This window comes from Diuraphis noxia, unplaced genomic scaffold (genome assembly GCF_037042655.1).
Source record: "Diuraphis noxia isolate RWA-SAM2 unplaced genomic scaffold, SU_Dnox_SAM2 contig0005, whole genome shotgun sequence".
Taxonomy (NCBI): domain Eukaryota; kingdom Metazoa; phylum Arthropoda; class Insecta; order Hemiptera; family Aphididae; genus Diuraphis; species Diuraphis noxia.
In genome coordinates, this window is record NW_028301715.1 from 36651783 (window position 1) to 36662263 (window position 10481).

At 29.2% G+C, this 10481-nt stretch overlaps 1 long non-coding RNA gene across 2 annotated transcripts; it reads right to left on the reverse strand.

Annotated features, from left to right (window-relative positions):
• Nucleotides 1–80: 80 nt before the first annotated feature.
• LOC149055255 (uncharacterized) lies at nucleotides 81–9036 on the reverse strand. 2 transcript variants are annotated; one of them, XR_016192191.1, is made up of 4 exons: nucleotides 8674–9036; nucleotides 2878–3363; nucleotides 1536–1720; nucleotides 81–1466 (listed from the first exon to the last, which is right to left on the reverse strand). It is a non-coding gene; the product is annotated as an uncharacterized LOC149055255 (long non-coding RNA). The 2 variants fall into 2 exon arrangements; XR_016192192.1 differs by lacking the exon at nucleotides 8674–9036 and adding an exon at nucleotides 4469–4607.
• Nucleotides 9037–10481: the final 1445 nt, after the last annotated feature.

Below are 10481 nucleotides of genomic sequence, written 5' to 3' on the forward strand. Positions count from 1 at the left end.
AAACTTTAAGAAAGCAAATTGAAATAATAAGTTTCAGCTGATACAATTTATTAAATATTATTAATTATATATTAAATAGTGCATAACAAGAGACTGACAAGTGTTATTATAGTCATCCGGAGTTAATTGTGTGTGAGCTGTTGTTGGCCTACAACTATTATGAACTTGACATGGTGTGGATCATATATGTGGTAACATAAGTAATACTTATTAAATATATGTATATGAGTACTCAGACAGATGACTATAAATATCTGCCTAGTAAGCCATATTTCTTATTAGTTATTAAAAATAATTATATGTATTAAAAGTAGTTTGTTACGGCGTGTCACACATGACGTGTGATCCATTACAATTACATAATTAATTTTAAATTAACAGAATTAATACTACCTTACATTCTTACACGCTGAGCTATTACCTTATAACCCTAAAAAATATTTTTCTTAAACAAATATCTATCATAATATCCCTACAATATTGTGCATACATGCATAGGCGCCAAGTACATGGGTGCTCGGGTGCTCGAGCACCCATTGAAAATATTCATTGGGTGCGGAGCACCCAATATAATTAAAATAGGTAAACCGTTATCACCACGTTCATTGTATGATATCAGTGGCTACAAAGAAAAACCACAGGATATAAAAATCTATTTCATCTATAATTCTGTGGCAAAACCTCGGAAGTCAAAATTAGAAAAAAAAATTGATGGTGGGTACAACCCATTACTCCCTCCCCGCCAATGCTTGCGCCACTGTTGTTTTACATTAGTAAGAGCACCCAATAGCTTTTTGAAAACCTGGCGCCTATGCATACATGTATTAATTAAGTACAAAAGAATCCTTGACAAAAATTATTCTTGATTTGTGGCAGTTACAAATTATTTTTTCACACGACGTATAATAAATAAATAGTTGATAGTCTACAAAATGATTTCGAAATTTTTCCGCTTTCTCTGAAATTTTTCTCTTGTTTCTTGTCAATCCTTTTATTTCTGAAGTTTCTTGTTATGTAAAACCAACACTATCCACCGCCAGCAATCTTGTATAGAGACGAACACAGAGTTGAGTCGCGACACACGGTTCCTCAGTAATTAGATTTCCAGACAGTTTCTCTATAACTTATCAACCATTATATCACGAGAATATGTAAACGTGACATTCTAGTGACCAAATCGAGATAAGTTGAGAACGGTGTTCGGCCTCTGCAATCGTTGTGACACTCAAAGAGTCGTGTAGTCCGTCGTTTGCGATACGGATGCCGAGCAAATTTCCAATATAATTCAGCATGTGGTTTAGCAAGATAATTCCTCGGCCAAACTATATTGAGTTTCATCAAAAGAACTGCTAAAGAACCTGTTAGTACTATCTTGTTTATGTTTTTATTGGGTTTGAATTCGCTTGTCAAGATTATCCTAATCCTCAACTCTTCTTTCGCAGTTTTCAATCATCTTTTACATGCACCTGGTTTTTGACAAAAATGTTTGTTATCTCATTTAATTATACAATAAACACTAAACGTAAGTTACTTACAGAGTATAAATGCTTTTGATCTTTTTTTAATTCCTGGAACAGGGCTCAGGTCTGTCTCAGGTCAGGTCTCTCTATTTGAAGCTGCAGATTAATCAGATTTTTTGATATGATCATAAAACCCAATAGCTGTTGTATTATCTTCTTGTACTCTATTTAATGGTGTTGAATGTTGAATGCATGTTCCCCTACAAAAATATTAACATGTTAATTTAAACTAATTAATGGTATTATTTTTCATGTGTTAGGTACTATAAAAATAAAGTAACATATTTGTGAAAGAAAAATTATGGATTTTAAAAACTAATTGAAATTGGTTTGTAAGTATTTTTGTTTGAATGGGTACTGGATAAAATTTTGTTCCACTTTTAGTACCTTCCATAGTCGTGTCAGAGTAGAAACATATTTGAGCATATTTAAATGCGTCACATGACTTAAGGTCATAAGCGGGTACCAACGTGTTGATACACACTTTTGCATGATGCATTACAATATTTCTACTATTTCTAGGTTTTTTAATCTTAATAATCATTATTCCAAACAGGCGCCATACCAGCAACAATGTCGACATACCAGACTTATTCCGTTCGCTATTATTGGCTGCGTACGAGTTGATTCCTGGGTACCTGTTTACCTGCACTGATACCGTTGATTTGATTCCCGGGTTATTATATTATATTTTTGTCAATGTTAAGTAAAATATTTAGCCTATTAGCATAACCCAAGAAATATCATGAGAAGGTTGGCTGACGAGTTTCTCAAAAATGTTGTTCATTTTTAGTTTTTTCATATTTTGAAAATCGTTGAATTTTTATTTATTAAAAAAACATTTAGTATAAAAATATAAAAAAATTAAGTAATTAAGTAAAAAAATATTTAAAAAATTAGTAATTTGGTAAAAATGTCTATCCCATTGTTTTTATAAATTGGTATCTGCAGGTAATGAGATTATACAACAATAGGTAATAAACTCATACCTACCTCTTAAGGGGCCTCCATACTACTGGATTCAACTCGTATATACCTAATAATACCCCGTGAATCAAATAATATATAAAATAGGTCTCGGGAATCAACTCACCTATCGTGCTATTACCAATAGCGCGCTGTCACCTGCCAGTATTGATATTAGAGTGAATTGACTTACTATAAAAATTTTAGGTAAGAACACTATCTGTTTTCTCTCGTTTTGTTTTTTACAATATTTAATTTTTGAGTGAGGTATGAGTATGTAAAATATTAATATTTTAAAATGCCCATGATTATACATAACATACATTAACCATTAACTCATATATATAATTAAATAATACTTACTGACTTACTGTTTCTTTAAAGAACTTACCTGGTGAAAGATGACTGTGAGTTATTAAAGAAGAAGTTAAACATCGAGATATTCGTGATAATAAAGTTCAAACAAATGAAAATAAAATTAAAGGTAGGTAGTATTTGCATGTTTTCCAACAGTTTTGTCAACGAAACTCGATATCGTTTGACTACGAAATGCCGTTTTCAAACCACATGCTTATATAAGTACTGATAATGTGATCGACATCCATCCGCAAACGACAGGAAGCCTCCATGAATTTCAATAATGTTTTCAGCGGCCAATCACAGTACTTAGTTAATCCCGAACTGGCTACGACAATTGCGATTTTTCATTTACTAGTGATTATGGTTGAATGAATGAATCTATAATTTGAAATCTGTCTGCTGAATGATAAACAATATTAAATATCAGTTTTCCAGCCGCTTTCAACTGTGTATTCATCTCTATCCAAAAATATCGGCAATAGTTAATTTTTGGTTTAGATACAGGATCCTCTGGTTTCTAATGTTTAGGAAAAAAAAACAAATTGATTATAAGTCAGTTGTTTTAAAAAAACATCATGATAATAATTTGTACTCAACAGGAAAGAGGTATGCAGTTAAAAAATGATTGTTTTATTCAAATTTCTCTATAATTTTTTAATGATACGTGTGACATTAAAGCCTTTAATCAGTAAAATAAAATCCAGAATCAATTTAATGATCCAACATTTTTAATGTTATTGGTAGGTAGCGTCCAAAATAGGTACCAAATAGCCAAATTGCGGTTACGTATTAGGTATATCATGTCTTAATAAGTAATCATTGTTGTCAATTCGGTGCATCCAACTTGACTCCCAAGTAATAAGGGCTAATCGCAGCCCGCAGGTACTACGCTATGGTCCGCGACAATATGACAACTGGCCTCTGTGTACTGCAACCCGTTGTTGCTTCCCTACCCTTTAGCCATTGGTTCTCAACCTATACCGCATACTGCGCGGCTGTCGCCACTCGTAATTAGTTTAATTACGTTATGAACCACTGAGCCACTAACGGCCGTTAGGTTCGTGACGGGCAAGGGCCAGTTTTCATGTCACGGAGTATAGTTGGCAAGTTGGGTCTGGAATTATTTTAGGTACTACACAGTGAGTCTCCAATATTTTTTAACAAGTACAATACTATACTAACATTTTGATAGACTCGGAAATTAGTTCTGTCTATATAATCTATTTAAACCAAAGGCGTGATTAAAAATGATTTGATTATTTTCTTTTCTACAAAAATATAAGAATTTCAAACAAATTATGATAAAATGTAAATACAGATATAACACCAAAAATTAATGTCTTATAGATTTTTTTAACATTTTATTTATATTATATATTTTTATTTTTATTGGTATTGACTTATATTTGTAATTTGTATTATATCAGAATTTATAATTTTAATGAAAACAAATTTAAAAAAAAATGTGAAACCATTGGTCTAAATAGATTATAGACAGTCCTACTTCTATTCAATTGAGTAGGAAAGTGTAAGTTTAGTGTACCTACTACTAGCCGAAAATGTTTAGGGATCCAACTATAGTGTGATGCCTAAAATAATTGGAAATCCAACTAGTTTATTACCCGAAAAAATCGTTCAACATCGTTTGATAGAGTCTTGTGAAATGAAAATTTAAATCCGTCAGGTGTAACGTACACGCGTTTTCCTTTTTCACTAAAAATTATTTTTAAATTTTCCATTTCAGACAGAAAGTAGGTACAAGTGTACAGCTGGATTGGAATGTCAATTTATACTGACATTGTATAACATTTAACAATTTTTACAATCGGACCCAATTAGTATGTTATCGTTTTTATAATCGGACCCAATAAGTATGTTATAATTTTTATAGACGGACCCAATTAGTTGTTTACCTTTATCATAAATGTTATCTTGGACCCAACTCGGATACGTCCAAATGACTGATTGTTCCTAACATCGGATTCTTAAGTGAACGTTACACTGACATTTGTTTTCTTCATCTTTATTAGTATTTGTACATTTTCACGATTTTTACGTATCTTGTCAAAATTCAAACTTATAAAAAATGTATATGACTATGTATTTTTAACATTTTTTTTCAACTACCATTTTAACAATGAACCAAATAACTAAATATTTAAGTATAGTTTTTGTCGTTTTATTTTTTATTTACTCCTCGTGTTGCTCATAGATAAATATAAATTTGTATAATATACAATCAGATTCACTATGATATGCGGCTCCAAACAATGAGAAAATAGTTTATCATCCGTATGAACATTTACAGTCCACCCATAATATATTCGTTATACTCGAGTCTTTAAAAATGGGATAAAATCAAATATCAAATATCGTCTATATACGATCATGTTTTTCGTAGGTACGTCAAGTCCCTGCAAAATTGTATTTTAAGTTTCGTAAAAATATAAAATGCATAATCTCATAAAATCTAAAAACCAAACGTGTGCATATAACTGCAGCCTGCAGGTGGGTTAATTAAGAATTTAGAGGATCTGGTATAGTGGTATGATTATCAGATAAGGCATGTATAAAAATATAAATTACAAATAATACTAATAACAAAGTAGACATAATATTAGATTTGTAAAAATAAAATAGATGCTCCCTTTATTATGATTGGAAAAAGCCAAAAGATCATTTTCTCCTCAACATGACATATTAGATATTATCACCCAACGTTTATTTTAAATACCCATACCTACGTACTTATAACCAACGGGTATTTATGGTTATATTATGGAGTATAAATTCGGCAGCTGACTATTGGTAATTAGTTCACATTGTACTATCAATTTGACTGGGTATGGTCGATTGTCGGGAAATATATATCATAACCCAGTGGTTTTCAAACTGGGTGCCGCGATTTTTCCGGAAATTACCGATTGCATTGAATTGCGATAGGTATAAGAAAATAAATGCTTTCAATAATAATATCTATAAAAGCACTGATTATTTATGACATAAACGCTTAAAACAGTAACCTAATTAAAACTAATATTTTACATTTTATGTCTAAACAGTATTATGAATAACGGACATGTCTAAAAGTCTGACTTGTGCATCGTTCATTGAATTGATTTTTTCTGGTAGTAAATAGCTATTAATACACTATTAATATGTTTATTATATTATAACATTAAAATTACTATTTATTTATTGTATTATAATTATTACTTTATCAATATGTTATTTTATGAATTAATATTGACGTTGGAGTACTTCCGCCGAAAGTAGAGTTTATTTTTCTAAAAATATTGACGTTTCAACATTTTAATTTCATTAATTTCCTGATTTTAAATATATTTTTTAGTTTCGAGAAAAATTGCGAATTATTAACACCACATAATGTTATCTAACATGTGACCCGCCGCGCCGCGCGCATTCCCATACGGTCGGCTGAATATTTTCCGTGTTTCTAATAGTTTATAATCATATTTTATTCCTTCTAAACTTGAAAAAATATTAAAAATCAGGAAATTAATGAAAATAAAATTTTGAACGTCAATATTTTTAGAAAAATAAACTACAAAATGGCCATCTTTGATTTTTTTGGAAATAATTAAATAAAAAAATATATTTCTTAAATTTTTACAAAAACATTAAAATAATTTTAAAAATGAAGTAATTGTAGTTCATATCCCTATGAATCTTATTATAAAACCAGAATTTTGATAACTCCATTATTTCGTAAGATATCGCAATGAGTATATCCTCGCGGGACACCTGTACATTATTTGACTGATTTTAGAAGTTGATATTTTTTTATTTTTTTTTAATAAACGAAATAATATACCCTCGGCGACATAGGCCTAGAAGTAGAAATATATTGTAGTGTTGGTAATTGGTAGACGGTAGTATCCAGTAATTTTAATAAAATATTAGATTCATTGTACAGTAAAAAATATTATAATTGATGTACATTTCGCCAGCCCCCCCCCCCCAACTAGTATGATTTTTGAATTTTTTTTTTTTGCTAAACTTTAGTGTGAATTTGTGTGACTAATTTCAGAATTTGTGCGATACTGGTTTTACCGTAAATTCAAAAATATATAAGGAGAGCTGGAGAAATGTTCCCCAGCCCCCTTATATATTTTTAAACCAGAAATGTACGTTTATAATTGTATTAAAGTTTTAAATCCTACAAGTATTATACCAGGCGATTCTTTTATCATTGAACACTCATTATTTCAAAAATTACTAATGTTTTAGAAAATATTATTTTACATAGTTTCAAGTTGTTCAAAAACCAACGTTTTTATAAAAAAAAATTATTTTAAAATATTTTTTATCCTTATAATTTTTTAAGTGTTTTACTTTTTTGAATGACAACATAGAGTTTTAATTTCATATTCTAAAGCAGAATATTTTTCTAAGTATTTTGATTCATAAAAATCGAATTTAAGACGAATAAACTGACTTTATGAGTTATAACTGTTATAAGTATTTAAAGTTTAGACAAGCGGAGTAGTGGACTTTTTTGTGGGTAAACTACTATCGTCCTAAATTCAATTTTAAGTGAGTTATGAGCATATAATATACATTATACAGTACATTTAAAATGCTCATGGCTCACTTAAAAATTGAATTATCGTAAAAAACCAACATACAAATACAGATAATGTTCTTACCATCAAATTTCATAATAGGTCGATTCACTGTAATTTTTAAACTAAAGAGGAGCTACAAGTGTTCTGCTGAGCGTAAATTTGCTATATACGCACTGCAGGTAAGACGGAGACAACAAATTTCACTGTTACGTACTCATAATCTTAACTTTGAATTTAAAACTATAAATATATTTATGGATTACATTTTTAAAATATACTAAATTACATTAAATGTTGTATTTTTAATGAATATATATATAACAATAAACTATTTGTTTTGAAATCATTCTACACATTGAAACAATCCCAATAATAAAGGTACAGCTTCAGAATATGAAATTAATATAATTAACAATTTATGTTTTCATTTAAAATGGTGTAAAACATTTAAATGATAACGTTAAAAATATTGTTTTTTCTCGATTTAATAAGTGTCTTTTATTAAACGTATCACACTATCACCACGTATATATTAGAGTATATTATACAATGAATACTATAAATTAAGTTTGCTGTTAACATTTTTACTTATAATTATTAAACAATTTAATAATCAAACAACTTTTAAATAATTAATTAATACATTATACACAGATTTTATTATCGATGGGTGGAGGGTAGGAGTATGAATATTTGGGAAAATGTAAACTGGGTCTGGAACCTAACCTATAGGTAATAAAATAGGTACATTATAAACTTGGTCCGCAAATTTAAGACAGCAAAAAAAGTCGGTTGTAAACACTATGCCCAATAATTTTAACTAATCAAATGTAATAAGCACAACATAATTTTATCTGAAAATAATAAATAACTTACCAATATCTTATCGTGAAAAATGTATTGTTAACAAATTTTGAAATATATTTAAACCTACATTTATTTACATTTTTTAGAAATATTTGAAAAAATATGAAGTGTCAGTGCTTATTATTTTATTGAATTTAAATTCATTATACAGTATGTCTGGTAAAATAATGAAGTTTCCAACTAATTTTGACTTCTATATACGTACATACGATTATTATCATTTTATGCTTCCTAAAATAATAGGTACCGGCTTGTGGAAATTCAACGCTTTTCATAAAATGTATAATGTGCATTATGACGATTATTGTTGGATATTAAAGTGCAATAACAGGTTTTCGAAATAATAATTATGTCATTAGTTACATACTCACAATCGCTTAATCAGTTGTATATTCAGGATATTTGAAACACTTCTAAATTAGTTCTAATGGTCTAGACTCTAGACGACGGATGGCGTTAATGGCGTTAATCGCGTTAATCTTCGCTTATAAAAATAACTTAAACAGAAAAAAAGGATGGATTCTTTTCAATTAGGTAGCTTCTAGAAATCTATAATAGCTACATAACTGCTATTATAGCAATGAAGACGGATTTCTGTGGATAAAGTAAGTATGATTCATCGATATAATGTTTAGTCACCAAACATTCCAGAAGGCAAAAATTGTTGAGCTTAATATTCGAAATAGCAAACACCGAACATACTATTTATTATTTAAACTTGTGAAAATAGGGAAAATAAGTAACTGCTCTGCTGTACACAGTAACTGTACCTAGGGTTGCCAACTTATTTTATCGGATTATTATTATTATTATTTTATAATTGGAAAAACACCGGCAAGAAGTCTTTAAGATTATACGATTTATTGATGGCAATGTCTGATATCAAATTTGACAAAATCGATAAAATATAAATATAATAATTATATCGATATTCTCTCTTCGAAACTCATGTTCATGGAAGTGAAATACCAACCGGTTGGCCACTACCTCGGGTTAGGTAGACCGTGATTGAATTATTATGATGTTGTACATTATATATTTTTAATTCAATCATCGCATACAAAAAAAAATTCTAGGCGATGACCGTTATTCATTCTATAGGTATTAATAGCTTTAATACCTACCTAAAAAAATAGTTTTATTATTTTATATTTTTATATTTATATTGCCATGATTGTAGCGATTAATTTTAGTTTTTTATAGTAAAAGTAGCTCACAATGCAGAGGTGGCGGTAAAATTCTTTTGTCTTGAAAATGTCGCCGTGGTGGCCTCAAAATTGTGTCCTTCATTTCGCAGTTGCTGCAACCGCTGCAATTTATGGTGTGTGAAAACTATACGGTAAGTTGAATAGATTTTTGGCGAAAAAAGATTGCATTATTTATATTATTATTATTATTATTAGTTTTTGAGTCAATATCCACTTATTGTACAACGATGTAATAAATAGGTTTGCAGTAAGCAATACTGCAATAGCATACAATTGAATTTTTTTTTGTTTAAAATCATTGTACTAAATAATTGTCAAGAATATTTACATGCTGTACCATACAAACACAAATGTCATTTTTAAACAATATGAATTATATTTAGACTTAGAGTATAACTACATACTATGAAGAAAAAAAGATGTTGTCCAGTTTTCTATTTATTAAAAATACTAGGTTTCATTACGTGTCGATTGTGTCTTATTGCTATGTACTGATGTCACACTGAGACAAATATAGATACGCATATACACGTAGATGTACGTAAGTGTTCCTGGAGCATATGATTTCGCCGACCGATTACATTGTGTAGGGCCTCAATAGCTGAAAGAAACAAAAAAAAAAACCACAATAAATTGGTTTATTTGGAATAAGAATCGCGTATAATTATATATAAAAATTAAATTTCTATCTCGTACCTATATGAAATAAAAAAAAAAAATTTAAAAACACACTTTCCTATAAAAACATATTTAAAAAAATATAAATATATATATTAAATTGAACTAAAAAATATTTTAAAAATTGCACTAAAAAGACAAAAATAATGAAAAATTTACTGATGAAAAATTTAAAAGTGTGTGGTGCATCAATGCATCATACAAAACATTTAAAGCCGAGCTAAGTCTCACATACACTTCTTTGTTCATACCTGTTTATATAAGATAGTGACTGGGAGTATATGTCAAGTCTA